The 11,901-nt window shown below is 39.5% G+C and overlaps 1 long non-coding RNA gene across 1 annotated transcript; it reads right to left on the bottom strand.

The window, feature by feature from the left end:
- Positions 1-432: 432 nt before the first annotated feature.
- Positions 433-4,690, bottom strand: LOC142301295 (uncharacterized). The gene is made up of 4 exons (XR_012752743.1): positions 4,671-4,690; positions 4,492-4,527; positions 3,913-4,062; positions 433-1,172 (listed from the first exon to the last, which is right to left on the bottom strand). It is a non-coding gene; the product is annotated as an uncharacterized LOC142301295 (long non-coding RNA).
- Positions 4,691-11,901: the final 7,211 nt, after the last annotated feature.

The raw sequence follows: 11,901 nt of genomic DNA, 5'->3' as shown, positions 1-11,901 counted from the left end.
ATACAACTATTCTTAAGTGTTAAGAAGTTATGACATATTCTCTAGTGAAAAATAATCCCCATATCTATAAATATCCAGGTCACAAAATAAACTGATACAAGAAGTTATTGTAAGAAATAAATATTTATTATAATAATCAGTGGTTTACAAAGTGTCAGTTTACCATTCAGCATAAAATAAATTAGAAACAGAAATAACATCATATCCTGTAAACAACATATTGTACTGTTTTTTTTAGCTCATATTAAAATGACTATTTTCCAGATAATAAATAATAATTAAATAGATAACATGTTAATACATAACAAATAATAAATTATTAACTTTCAAAATAAATAAATAAATAAATAAATATATTAATATTTGTTAAATATATTCTTGTTCATCACAATGGCATTAAATATAATAGAAATATATCCATGAAAGCCAAAAAAATATATAAAATATAATAATATAAATATAAAAATATATAAAAACAACTGTAAACACAAACAAGTGGTAATTTGTATTAGTCATATACGTGTAAAAAAAATAATGTTTTCCATTCAATATGAAATAAAGGGTCAAAATAAATTCCCTAAACCTCAGTGGCGCTTGTGTATGCCATAAACTATAGATAAGATACTAATCTTGTTCTTTCAGTGCAAAATATTCAGTAATGGACAATTACATTTTCTGAAAATGACTTATGTGCATAGAAATATAATTCTGTTCAAAAATAATTTTCTCAAATCTAATAATACATTTTTTATTTTATATAATAAAGTAGGTTTTATGGCAATCAGTTATGGGTTGCTCTCCAGGCTCACCTTTATTCTAACAGGGGTTGTAAACCCGTTCTTCACAGTCTTGCAAACTATCGCTTAATACTGATGTAATAGTAAAGTACATGTTTCATTATGAAACAAGAGGTTCAAAAGATTTTTAAAAAATCAAAAAATATTAACCAGTCAAGTTTCCGTAGGGTAAAGAGAAATGTGATGAAAGGACATGAGGTATTATTTCAGCATATGGTATAATTATTTCAACTAAGGATGTTTCCCACTAATTAAGCTAAACATTATTTATTATCTTGAATCTTTAAAACACTTTCTTTTATTGAGGTTCCCAAAAAAATCTTCTACTTTGTTTGTTGTGTTCTTTGGATTCTTGCATTCCAACTTGCATTCTTCCTAGATTGATAAATAGAAATAAAAAATGAATGAAAAGATATAAAATATTTTTTTTATTACTTTATTTTATTTTAATGCTTCATGTTAAGGTTTCCTAAGAACATATCATTTTTCAGAATACCGGTTGAAGATTAAATATATGCACTAACATCTGTCATGGTTTTTATGACACAAAAAAAGATTAGAGGATACAATAAACTAAGATTTATAAGGACAAAAATTTCAAGGTGTCATTATTGCAGTAATGCTCTATGAAACAATATAGAACTTTTAAAAGGGTCATTACCATCATTAAAAAGTTTACACTTATTAAAGGTTAGCTGATAACTCATGGATTAGTGGGGAGTCTGATAGTGGTCCCAAAAATGAGGACCAGTGAGGCTGAGAATTGTAAACAAATGAGCATTAGTAGCCATCTCTACACTTTATTGGGGCATTATTAATCCCTGTTCTTGGGATAGGGGGGGGGGCCCTAGAAGTTGGACGTCCACTAATCCACAAGTTATTGCTTATCTAGAAAATTGTCCATTCACAATCAATGTATCCAAAATTTTAGTGCTTATTGTGACTTTTCTCTTTGCGTTCCAAAAAATCAAATTGTCACATTATTTGACTTAATCTTATTGCTAACGTACACAAAAAATCTTTCAGCCACCATATTCATATCTATCTATCTATCTATCTATCCATCTATTATCTATCTTTCTATTTATCTATCTATCTATCCATCTATCATCTATCCATCTATTATCTCTCTATCTATCATCTATCAATTTATACCTTTTTTCTAAATGTATTTAGCTATTTTTCATATAATTATGTGTTGGGAATTTTCCATTTTAAGATTTTGCTTATCTTTCTGTGCTTTATCTTCAGTGATAGTTTACATCCTTTAGACACCCGCATTCCACGTCTGTTGACATTAGCAGAAGTGTGTACTGTGGCAGGCTGCCTTCTTGATCTTATGCTGACTTGCAGTCTTGATGTTTATTCAAGAAATTCCCTAAACTGAATTGCTTAACCGTTCAAGAATCAGGGTATGCTTTCTCCATAAATGACCCAACAGGCTTTATTCTTGTTAGTTTGGGCAACTATTGTGCACTTTTCTAAAGTTTTATTTTGTGTCATTTTTATTATAACTAGCTCTTTTTTTACTGTTTTTGCAATAAAATATTCAAGAAAATTTTCAGACTTTGGATTTTCATTCATCTAAGAATATAAATATAGAATAAAACTATAGGTAAAGCATTACATGGATCTTATTGAACATTGTGCGTTGAGCAACCTTTAAGAGACGCTAAATGTTTTTAACACTCTCCTTTTTCGCCTTTTTGGACTCAACACTGCCATTTCTAAGCATGAATTCTAGGTGGACCTGTCTACCATTGAAGCTAGCTAATTGGTCATTACTGACTTAAAACCTGTCTGCTTCTCCTAATAGCTAGATAAGCAAAACCACATAAAAAGACCAAATTTCACTAGTGCCGGTTTCATTCTTATGTTAAGAATTCAATCACATCTATGTCATAAAACAAGCAAATAGTTATCATGTTAACAGTTATGAGAAACTATAATAAATTCATCAGGTAGATAGATGATGAATTAATGATTTTTTAACTAATTCTTAACTTTCAAGTTTTATACTGAGGAGTTTTCTGACTAAAAGCTTTGTTATTCACTAAAACCAATGAAGAATGGTATATGCTATATTAAAATAAAGATGAGCATTTCTGACCATTTTCTATGAGTTTGTAGCGATCATCCCAACAGTAAAGGTCCAACTCCCCACACACAATAAAGTCGGGCAACCCCATTTTTGGCAGAAGCAACCAACCACATAATTTGTACGGAGGCATCCTAACTCTCTCCTCAGAAATGCTATATTAAAATAAAGATGAGCATCTCTGACCAATTACAATGAATTTGTAAAGATCATCCCAACAGTAAAGGTTCCCACACACATTAAAGTCGGGCAACCTCATTTTTGGCAGTAGCGACCAACCATCTAATTTGTACGGAGGCATCCTAACTCTCTCCTGAGAAATATTGGAGAAGAGAAAGAGCATGTATTTTCAAGTCAAATGCCTAATGCATTTTGTTTTCCTTGGGAATAAGCCACTGACAGAGGGGTCTGGCAGCGGCTTTCTCCATTCCCATCATGGCTGCATCTGGAGAAATATTGATTGGCTGACAGCTATCTAGGGTAACCGTATATAGTAAAACTATAATGTACTTTATGTCTTTTCATTTTTCTATTAACTATTTCCTTACTAAATGCCTATTGAAGATATGATTTACACAATATAAATGGAATCATTGACACTTTTATTATTCTCTTTCACAGTAAACTATTGATATTTCAACAAATTCTGACCCAGTTTATTATCTACAAACTTATGCTTCAATATTCTCAGAAAAAGTGGCATCAACCAGTCATTTTTTTAACTACAATAAAAATGCAGTTAAAATTTGGATTGTTCTTACCAAGGAATCATTTTCTTTGATCAACTGATACATAAGACAAATGTTGCACATGTTAGGTGTGCTGTAGGTTCCTAATGAAATTAGTACTCTTGATAAGAAAAGTCTCACAAGAATCCTAATACTTACTGTATATGAAAATATTACCATTTAAGAAATAATATTTTTATACTATTATTATAAACTCATAAAACAATGAAATTGGTGAGAACTTGACAAACATCATGCAGATAATTTTTTTTTCAAACATAGAACATACCTGTCTTCCTTTTTGTTGACTTTTTGCCTTGTCTGAATTTATCAGTTCTGTTAGCGCTTGCAGATTCTTTTTCATCATGAGAACTTCAGTAGAATTCTGTTTCTTGAGGAAGTGTTGAATACTCGTCAGCTGCTTAATGGCACATGGGCACTAGTCAACATAAACAAAAAAAAGAAGTTGGTTTCAATTAAAAAAGTTCTTTATACTGTGCATGAGAAGTGTACTTGCTAAGAATTTCCCATATCCTAGAGAGTAGTAGTCATCGCCCCATTACTAACACAGAAGTGTTGTAACTGGTGTTCCACAGGTTTTGTTTCCTCAGCGCTGGTGTGACAGATAACATCACCATTTCCTCTTTGGCAGCGCTCTGATTTGGTCACTTTGTTACGACAAACATACATTCTAATTCCTACCCAGCCAGTATCCTGTACAGTACTGTCACTTCATGTTCTTGGATATACAATAGCTCACAAGAACAGAATGTCTTTAGATTCAATAAGAAATCATCTATCTAACCTTCATTCTGCCATAACCCAATATTTAATATAAACACATATTTTATAGCCTCATTAGACTTACCGGGTTATTTAAATTCTTTAGGATATTAATGCAGCTCTGAAAGTTCACAAAGAAAAAATATGGTTAAATATCATATAACATTCATTGGTAAGAAGTCTAAAATTAATATATTAACTAGAATATTAATAGGTTAATTTTAACATAAAGTACTGTTCTAAACGCCTGATCATTGTACTTACCAAGTTAGATGGCTTCCGGCTCACAAGCGATCTGAAGTGTTCTTGGAATTCCTGTATTATAATTTTAACATTCCCTCTGACATCATAGACAGAGAGATAAAAAAAGCAGCACAAGAAGAGCAAATAGCTTATCTTCATTTTAAATGAGGCTTTAACCTGGGATAAAATATTTCTGGCAGAATTTGTGTTGTTATATACACATAAATATGCTGTCATTGCTTATGTGGGTGTTGGAAAGGCATGATCAGACGAACACATCATATAGGAGGAGCTAATAGGAGCAACAATGAAATAGATTGAAAAAGAAATAGAAAGTAAATTTAAAATTCCGCACTTAGGACATTACATATTTTCTTCTGAAAATACAGAGATTACACTCATCTCTATAGGCGACCCAGATATTTTTTACCATTTTTTTCCAAGGTATCCAATTCAGGTTAAAATGTATTGCTTAAGGCAGTAAGAGCCAACCATAAAGAGAACGTTTACCACAAAAAAACTACGAACATAAAGGACATTTACCACTGCAATCTTACCAACGTATGTAATGACCCACTTTTTAGATTTCCAGAAGCAACTACTAGATTTTGTCAGATTTGGAAATCAAGTGTATTTCACCAAAATGTTGTTCACCCAGTGATACAATGTACAATACTATTAATGTCTACACACATTAGAACATTATTACATAATAATATGCTAATTAGGCATATACAGTTCACAAGACTACACAGATTGTAATTACTGTAAGCAATTGCCTGCTCACGTGATGGGGGACACTTACTTAGCTGCATTTCCGAGGTAGCACAGGAACACAAAGTCTTAAAAGGTCCAAACGGTTTATTAAAAAAAATCCAGCATAAACTGCTTCTCAAAACAAAATCACAAACAATACACAGTTAGCCCAGATACCAGTCCGTTAACTCCAGAAAGGTTTCTGTGCCTCTTTCTCTGAGTCCAAAAGCCCCTTTACCTCTTGCTGGCTGTTTCCCCAGGAACACGGATTTCTGGTCATCTTTGTCGCGGACTGCCCGCTCAGGTTTGGACACTACCAGTGTCAGAGTGGAGCTCCCTCAGCCTTCACACACTCATTTCCAGATGGTTGAAGGCGATCCACGCTTCCTTAGGCAGGTTCCTTCCAGAGGCTCCAACCTCTCTGAGAATAGCAGCCTCTTTACCTGCCAGAGGCTGCTCCTCATGCAGTGCTGTTCCACACACCGCTCCTCACTCACTGACTCCATGTGCCAAAAAAGCTAATTAAGACCTGTGTCAGACACTCCCATCTCTTAGCCATTCGTAATCCTGGCCCATTCAATAGTATAGGAGGATGTGGTACTACATGTACCAGAAAGAACTCCCAGGATCACACCACTTCCGTGGTACATGCCTGTCATTCACAATATAACCGGTCGCCTTGTCACATTACTTACATTAGAGTTGAACTCTTTCCCACATATATTAGTGCAGATTTCATAAAAAAAACATCAATCTGTCAGTAGAATTTTGGAGTATTTGAGAAAGACAGAGTACTTGGAGAAAACCGAAGCAAACATGGGGAAAAGATAGAGATAATGCCTGGATATGTATACAAGACTAGTGATGAGCGAGCACTAAAATGCTCAAGTGCTCAGTACTTGAATCGCAGAAAAACTGTGGAAAGGAAGCGCACATAGGGTTTTATCTGCTATAAAAAGAGTGCAGGGAATAAAACAGGTACTCACCTGCTGCAGTTGTGACAGACACAACTCCTTGCAAGCACAAACTAAATGAAATAGTGGTCAGCTGCAGCTCCGATGCATGCAGTAGAAGTAAATTGGGTTTAAAGAAATCGGGTTAAATGCTGCGCTAAAAACCACAGATCCAAGGTATATAGTGAATTCCTTTTCGTTATTTTCACAGGTTAACGCTTTTCAAAGGCATTTCCACCTTCTTCATCAGGACAAACACAGAAAGGAACACCATCTTAACCCAATTTCTTTAAACTCAATTTATCAGTACTTGAATCGAGCAAGTCAGACACTCGGACAGGCTTGACTAAAGTACCAAGTCTAGTGGAAGTGAATGGGAAACATGACCATTTTTCCAGAAGACCCTAACTGGAGAGTTGGAGAGGCAGGAAAATGGATGGAAACAAAACTCAAATGGAATGGGAACACCATGGTGAAGATGCCTAGACACATCTCTTACTCCCTGGTCACTGATTTGAACAATGTTGTCACAGTATAAAGGGCACTTTACACGCTGCGATCTCGCTAGCGAGATCGCTAGCGAGCGTACCCGCCCCCGTCGGTTGTGTGTCACGGACAAATCGCTGCCCATGGCACACAACATTGCTCAGACCCGTCACACTACTTACCTGCCTAGTGACGTCGCTGTGACCAGCGAACCACCTCCTTTCTAAGGGGGGCGGTTAGTTTGGCGTCACAACAACGTCACTAAGCGGCCGCCCAATAGAAGCGGAGGGGGAGGAGATGAGAGGGACAACCATCACGCCCACCTCCTTTCTTCCTCATTGTGGGTGGCCGCAGTTAAAGTGAGGTTCCTCGTTCCTGTGGTGTCACACATAGCGATGTGTGCTGCTGCAGGAATGACAAACAACCTGCGTCCTGAAACAGCAACGATATTTGGGAAATGGACAGCGTGTCAACGATCAACGATAAGGTGAGTATTTTTGATCGTTAGCGGTCGCTCGTACGTGTCACATGCAACGACGTCGCTAACAAGAACAGATGTGCATCACGAATTCCGTGAACCCAACGACATCTCGTTAGCGAAGTCGTTGCGTGTAAAGCAGCCTTTAATCTATTTTTATGGACTAACAATAAAACATACAAAACCAAACATAAAATAGATTTTACAAGTATAAATTATAGTTAACATTCTTTCCTGTATATAAGGTAGAATTAAAAATAAAATTCTCCTACTTCACTCCTTAATAGCTGGGCCATATATCACCATATTTCCCTGTTGCCTATGACTACAGAAGATGACATGGTAGAGGGGAAAATAAAATTACACCCACTGGTAGTAAACGGTAAATGTAATTTTAACATTTTACTACCTTGTTTGGGCATGTGGAGTTTATGACTAGAGATGAGCGAACCGGCCGTGGTTCGGCTCGAGTTCGGTTCGTCGAACGGAGGTCTCGTTCGAGTTCAGTTCGGCGAACGTTCAACGAACCGAACTCGAACCAATAGGAAATAATGGGAGGCAATCACAAACACATAAAAACGCAAAATAAATGTACACATACAGTTAATAAACATTGCCATAAAACTTACCGGTCCCCGCGATCCCTCCTGCACTCTGTCTCCTGCCGCTATTCCATCCGATGATCGCTGAATCCTCCCAGTGACCAGCACTGCCAGCAGTGATGCAGGACCTATCGTGACGTTAAAATAGCCATGTGACCAGTCTCGTGGCTATTATCTCATTGGCTACAGACTGGTCACATGGCTTTGACGTCATGTCCTGTCCTAGGTCCTGTCATTGCACTCTCCGGTACACGGTGCACATTTGTGTATCGCCGTGTACCGGCGACATGCTCTAGCACACGGTCGACTCCCCGTTCCGTTAGGGACCGGCTGACACAGCCGGTCATTAATGGAGATCACCGTTGCCATAGCAACGCAGTTAGCAGTGACGTCACCGCTAACCGCGGCTCCGGGAATTACATGATCGAGGCACCGTTGCTATGGTAACGCGTCTGTCAGCGTTACCGCTGTTACCGCTAACAGCCAGCAGCACTGATCACTCACGGAGTGAAGGCTGCACGCTGCTTCCCGTGCAGCCTTCACTGAGTGAAGGCTGCACGAGAAGCAGCGTCTTCCCCCATGCAGCAGTGATGGAGCAGAGCTGCATTTGTTGAACGAGAAAGACAGAAGACCATGGATCGTGGAGGGCTGACAGGGGGTAATAAAGATTTAGTCTCTAATGTGTCTGTGTATTTATTTCTATTAAAGTATTTTTTCTCTGTGTGGTGTCTTTTTTTAACCCTTTATTGGAGATTCTTAATGGCCGAGTCAAACGTGCCTGACATTAAGAATCTCTGGCTTAATACTAGCTAGTAAAACAAAGCTAGTATTAACTCATTATTACCCAACAAGCCACCCGGCTTCAGGGCTGTTGGAAGAGTTGGATACAGCGCCAGATGATGGCGCTTCTATGAAAGCGCCATTTTCTGGGGCGGCTGCGGACTGCAATTCGCAGCAGAGGCGCCCAGAAAGCTCGGGCTAACCTGTGCTGCGGATTCCAATCCCCAGCTGCCTAGTTGTACCTGGCTGGACACAAAAATGGGGTGAAGCCCACGTCATTTGTTTTTTAATTATTTCATGAAATAAGTGAAATAATTAAAAAAAACGGGCTTCCTTATATTTTTGGTTCCCAGCCGGGTACAAATAGGCAACTGGGGGTTGGAGGCAGCCCGTGGCTGCCTGCTGTACCTGGCTAGCATACAAAAATATGGCGACGCCCACGTCATTTTTTTGGTGGGCAAAAAACTTCTGCATACAGTCCTGGATATAGTATGCTGAGCCTTGTAGTTCTGCAGCTGCTGTCTGCTCTTCTCCATACAGACAGACAGCAGCTGCAGAACTACAAGGCTCAGCATACTCCCTCCAGGACTGTATGCAGAAGTTTTTTGCCCCCTGAAAAAATTATGTGGGCTTCGCCATATTTTTGTATGCTAGCCAGGTCCAGCAGGCAGGTACAGCTGCCCCCAATCCCCAGTTGCCTATTTGTACCCAGCTGGGAACCAAAAATAAAGGGAAGCCCTTTTTTTATTATTTCATGAATTTCATGAAATAATTAGAAAACAAATGACGTAGGCTTCGCCCCATTTTTGTGTCCAGCCAGGTACAACTAGGCAGCGGGGATTGGAATCCGCAGCACAGGTTGGCCTGAGCTTTCTGGGCCCCACTGCTGCGAATTGCAGTCTGCAGCCGCCTCAGAAAATGGCACTTTCATAGAAGCGCCATCTTTTGGCGCTGTATCCAACTCTTCCAGCACCTGCCTGCTATACCTGGCTAGCATACAAAAATATGGCGAAGCTCACATCCTTTTTTTGTAGTTTTTTGGCAAAAAAATAAAAAATGCTTCCCTGGATTTTCCATTGCCAGTGAAGGTAACACCAAGCAGTGGGGGTTAGCAGCCAGTAGCTGCTTGGATTACCCTTAGCTAGCAATACAAAAAATGCAGCGGGAGCCCATATATATTATTTTTAATTATTTATTTAAATAACTAAAAACAAAATGGGCTTCCCTGTATTTTGATTGCTGGACATCACAGTGCTGTAAAAATAAATCTTTAAAAAAAATGACGTAGCGCTCCGCGGTATTTTTGATTCTCAGCGCAGATAAAGCAGACAGCTATGGGTTGCCACCCCCATCTGCCTGCCATTACCTTGGCTGGCAATCAAAATACAGGGAAGCCCATTAATTTTTTCTATTTAAAAACTAGTTAAAAAAAAAATGACGTTGGGTCCCCCCATTTTTGATAGCCAGCTAGGGTAAAGCAGACAGCTGTAGCCTGAAAACCACAGCTGGCAGCTTTACCGTGGTTGGGGATCCAATGTGGAGGTCCCCCCAGGCTTATAATTATTTTATAAATATTAATAATTACACAAAAAAAAGTAGGGTCCCCCCCAAATTGGATCACTAGCCAAGGTAAAGCGGACAGCTGTGGTCTGGTATTCTCAGGGTGGGAAGGTCCATAGTTATTGGGCCTTCCCAGCCTAAAAATAGCAGGCCGCAGGCACCCCAGACGTGGCGCATCCACTAGATGCGCCAATCCTGGCGCTTCACCCCAGCTCATCCCGTGCCCTGGTGCAGTGGCAAACGGGGTAATAAATCGGGTTGATACTAGCTGTAAAGTCACCTGAGATCAAGCCCAGCAGTTTGTGATGTCATGGCATCTATTAGGTACCCAACATCATAAACTGTCAGTATTAAAAAAAAAAAAATCGACAAAAGAAATTTATTTGAAAAAACAGTCCCCAAAACATTCCCTCTTTCACCAATTTATTGTAAGAAAAAAAATAAAGGGGTCCCACGACGACTCTGGACCGTCTAGAATATGGGGGGAGACACTCAGGGAACGTATCCCCCATTTTCTAGGAGTGCAGACCCTTCATGTGAGGAGTGTGGGTGCAATGAATCTGCACTCTCTCCCCGGGTCCACAGCAGCAGAGTCCATGTCCTAATGGTTGCTACCAAAGCTGCAATGCCCTGCTCATGAGGTAAGGGCATGCCTAATCAGGAGAACTATTCTACATTTCCAAATATTGGTATTTACTGATATTATTGCTATTCCACCTACTATATATCGGGGATAGGATCTTGGAGATGGAATACCCCTTTAAGTCCAGTTATCCAGCTGAATGAATACTTAACAACAGAGCTCGCTATTTAGATGTGTTTTCTTGTGGCGTATAACGGACTCTCATGTTTGGTAGTCGTTCAGCAGGGAAACTATAAAAGCAAATCCCTCCATTTGGAAATGTAGTATATAGCTCTCCTGATCAATTATGTTCCTTACCTCATGAGCAGGGCATTGCAGTAATAATAATAATTTATTCATTTATATAGCGTTATTAATTCCATAGTGCTGTATGTCTTTGGAGTGTGGGAGGAAACTGGAGTACCCAGAGGAAACCCACGCAAACACGGGGAGAACATACAAACTCCTTGCAGATGGTGTCCTTGGTGAGAATTGAACCCAGGATCTCAGCGCTGCAAGACTGCAGTGCTAACCACTGAGCCACCGTGCCGCCCATTTAGCTTACAGATGCATAACCACCACTCACTATGTCTGAACACAGGAAGCTGAGCTGACAGCCGCTCTGTGCATGCGGCAGCGTCTATTGTGAAGGAGAGGGCCGTGGGGGGATCAACGCTGCACAGGTACCGTGGGACACCGGAGAACACCGGTGGGGTTATAGGGGGTGACCTGGCAGGGCCTGGGGAGGAGTTTTCTGTCGCATGTGTCAGGGCACATGCGACAGAAATCAGAGGAGTAGGGTGAATGCGGCCAGCGCGCTGCTGTGCGCACGGCCATCTTGGATTTCTGGGAGGGCATCAGGGGGGGCACTTTGGCGACACCGGGGGACCGGATGGGACCGGAGAGGAGATTTATCATGTTTGTTCATGCCAGATGGGAGATAAATAATTTTTTACCGGCGCTGTCATTTACTGTAACGTGATCATCGGTGTACGGTGTATACCTGTGATCACGT

The sequence above is a fragment of the Anomaloglossus baeobatrachus genome, chromosome 4, assembly GCF_048569485.1.
Source record: "Anomaloglossus baeobatrachus isolate aAnoBae1 chromosome 4, aAnoBae1.hap1, whole genome shotgun sequence".
NCBI lineage: Eukaryota > Metazoa > Chordata > Amphibia > Anura > Aromobatidae > Anomaloglossus > Anomaloglossus baeobatrachus.
Note: the sequence above shows the minus strand (reverse complement) of the source record. Positions and strands in the feature narration are given on the sequence as shown.